Here is a 3,491-nt window from a genome sequence, read left to right as displayed (position 1 = left end):
AAGAGGAAGCTAGAAAAGAGGACAAACAATAAATTAGTAAACCAGGTAAAACCTTAATAACAGATGACTCTGGGTAAAGGATGAATAGATGCTCTTTTGTTCCATTCTTCTTTTTGCAATTTTTCTGTTTATTTAAAATTATTTCAAATAAAAAGCAACAAAAACAGTGTGAGGGATGCCTTTAAAGGTCTGACCCAAAGCTTGCTTGGCTCAAAACTCTTTTGCCATGGGTTAAGTAAAAATTCCAACTTTACCTTTTTTTGGTGTCATTGAACAAGTTCAAGTGCTTCTTCCTTCCTTTCTACAAGTAGTTAACTAGGAGACGATACCAAACCTCGTTTGTTTGTAAGATAGATATTTAATTACTCTGGATGCACTGCAAGAGCAGATGTATTTTGCCAAAGTGAAAATCTTGACCAGATGAAAGAATCATAAATTGTGTTTGTGTACAGTTGCGCTAGCTGATTGAACTGCCAGGAAGATTGTAGAAGCCCTCTGGCTATTCCCCCTTTCTCTTCTTTCCACCATACTAGGTGCTGGCAGTTAGAATTGTCTCTATCCCTCATTTGTTTTCTCAGTGTAGTTTCCCTGTTCAAGTACTTAGAATTTCTTCTGTTGGTGCTTTGTCCATTCTTATCCACAAGTTCTCATTGTTTCCCATACTTGATCCCCAAACAGTACTTTTCTTCATTTCTAGTAACCAGTCCAACTCAAACTTTATAGTATGTTTCAACCAACCAACACTCTCTGATTATTTTTGTTTTCTTCCTTTTCCATAATATGACCTTTTTGTGACTTCTGAAAATAATGCATGTTTAACATAGAAGATTTGGAAAACACAGACAAAGACACAAAGGAAAATGTGTAGTAAGTCACTGATAATCTCACCACTCAAGACAATGACTGGTAATCTTTCTTTTCTTCTATGTATATGTTTGTGTATGTGTATGTAGATTATATAAGGTCTTCTCCCTTTTTCACTTAATTTTTATTATAATGACATTCAACATTATTTTAAAATATTCTTTTTAACAGTTTATTGATTTTCAGTTACATGGAAGAACCCTAGGCAGATACCTACATATGTAATATGGTATCTAGAAAGAAGGTTATTTTCACCTTCAGTTTAATTGGTTAATGCATTTGTAATGATTGCTTGGTCTGTTGGTTTTGATGGTTGTTATATCCATTCTTTTTGGTTAATGTGATGGTTATAATTATAAACTGATTGGTGCTTGTGCTATACTATTGTTAAATATTTTGAATATCATCTGTGATTATACACCATGACAGAATTAACTTTTCCCCTATTACTGGATATTTAAGTTGTATTTAATTCATGCTATTAAAAGTAAATCTACAAAAAGCCAAAACAAAACAAAAAAGAAAACAGAAAACCAACTCTTATACAATAAATTATTTTTCTGTTTGTTAAGTGGCTGATAATTTCTCTGATTAAGTGTCTAGAACTATAATAAAAGGTCAAAGATATGATCATTTTAAAGACTTTGATGCATATCACCCTGCAGAAAGATTAGACTCTTACTACATGGGTTACAACGATCCCTGCAAACCTGAATATTATCATTAAAAAGATCTTTACCAATCTGATAGTTGAAAAATGATGTTTTGCATTAACTTGTATTTCTTTGCCTATATTTTTAATGTGAAGAGTTGAATATTTTTTAGAATGGGTGTTGCCATTTTTTCCTGCTCATTTTTCTGCTCTAAATTTTATCAATGTGTCTAGGCTCTGTCTTTACTCTTTTTGTATATGTGACAGCTGTTCCTTCTCTGATTGCCAGGATTAGTTTGGCTACTTTTCTTGGCAAGGCTTGTACCAGGTTTTTTCCTTTACAGACTCAGTTACCAGCCTCTTAAAGCAGTTCCTTAGTTGAGAAAGATTGTTTTGTAATCACAGATGAGTTACATTGTAGGGTATACATCTTGGTTCCTTTCAGTATGATGCAGCCTGCCCTATAATCTAAGTTCTCTGAGAACAAGACCTTTGCTTTTCCACCCCACCCCTCGAGGGTGTATGCATTCATCAGAGAGAGAGAAAAAGAGAGAAAGCATTCCCCCCAAATTGGTGTAATTATGCTGCAATTAATTTTGCTCCATTTTTTACATACCATCAGAATTTCAGGCATTCACATGACATACACTGGGTGTGTTTTTCAAGGGCTGGGCCCAAGATTTGAACCACAGTATGCCATGTAGGTTCCACCTCCACATGCATAACTATACTCCTGGGCCAGCCGAGGTCTTTGATTTTTCATAATAATAAAGTATATTTTTAAAATAATCTATTGCTGTGCAACAAACCATTCCAAAACTTAATATCTCTCACGTGTGTGTGTGTGTGTGTGTGTGTGTGTGTATAGTAACTGGGCTGTTCTTCTGTCTAAGGTCTTTCATGCAGTTGTAGTCAGATAGTGGAAGAGCCAAACGTCATCTGAAGGCTTGACTGGGGTGGGTTTCCAAGATAGCATCTGGACTCACGTATTTGGCTCCTCACATGCAGTAACTGGAACAACTAAGTCTGGATTGATTGATCTCTCTTTTACATAGTCTCCTCACTTGGCTAGCTGGGACTTCCTCAAAGCATGGCAGTCTCAGGGTATTTGAACTTTTTTTTTTTTTTTTTGGAGAAGTTTTTGCTATAGGGTGCATGCGCTCACCAGACAGACAGAGAGAGACATAGAGACAGAAAGCGAGAAATCATCCCCCAGGGGGGATGGTCATGCCACCATCCCTTCTCCTCCATTCTCCTCTCGGGATCTTGGGCACGCACGCACACGGACCCGGCGTGAGTTTTAAGCTACCGGGTCCGAGACGTGAACCGTGGTCAACTATGTGGGAGTCCAGCGACATAGCCATTATGCTAACTGCTAGTTCCCAGGGTATTTGAACTTCTTACCTGGTGCCTTGGCCTCTCCAACAGCAAGCACTCCAAAGAGATCAAGGTGAAAGCTGTAGGTTTTTTATGACCCAGTCTTATTCAGCATGTAGGATCACTTCAGCCATATTCTACTGGTTCAAAGGGGGCCACAGGGTCTCATGATGAGAGTCTGAATTTAAGAGGAGGGTACTAGAGAGAGGTGATAAATACCAGGAGGCATGATCCGAGTGACATATTTGGAGAAAGGCTGTTGCAGGTATCTAGCACTGATTGTGTTAGGTCTGTGTTTAATATTTGACAAATTCTCATTCAATGAGCAACTTAGAAATTGGAGATAAATTGTTTTCTGCAAAAGCTATTTGACTGTTAATTTATTTTGCTGGTGGGAAGGGCCAAGGCAGTGAGCTATGAAAAATGACACTTTGGCATAGCTGCGATCTAATCTTAGAAGGGCAAGCAACCTCAACAAAATGGGCTCATGGGTGTAAATATATCCTGACAACTGGATATTTTATTCCAAGATTCTGTTATCTTTAGCTACCTAACCAATATTTTCCCATTTTTCCTCATTTTCTGCCTCTGAGTAGGG

General features: G+C 37.5%; 1 long non-coding RNA gene across 2 annotated transcripts in view; it reads left to right on the top strand.

Moving 5' to 3' along the window:
• The window catches only part of LOC114007165 (uncharacterized), a 118,295-nt gene that overhangs the window by 17,669 nt on the left and 97,135 nt on the right, over positions 1 to 3,491 (top strand). Inside the window, exon 3 of one of the 2 annotated variants that reach the window (XR_003548798.1) lies at positions 825 to 896. The exons of the other annotated variant lie outside the window; for it this stretch is intronic. This is a non-coding gene — a long non-coding RNA (uncharacterized LOC114007165). Of the gene's footprint in view, positions 1 to 824; positions 897 to 3,491 lie in introns of those variants that run through there. 2 annotated transcript variants of the gene reach the window in all.

The sequence above is a fragment of the Tupaia chinensis genome, unplaced genomic scaffold (genome assembly GCF_000334495.1).
Source record: "Tupaia chinensis unplaced genomic scaffold, TupChi_1.0 Scaffold000133_1, whole genome shotgun sequence".
Classification (NCBI taxonomy): domain Eukaryota; kingdom Metazoa; phylum Chordata; class Mammalia; order Scandentia; family Tupaiidae; genus Tupaia; species Tupaia belangeri.
The sequence above is the reverse complement of the archived record's forward strand: the minus strand, read 5'-3'. Positions and strand labels throughout refer to the sequence as shown.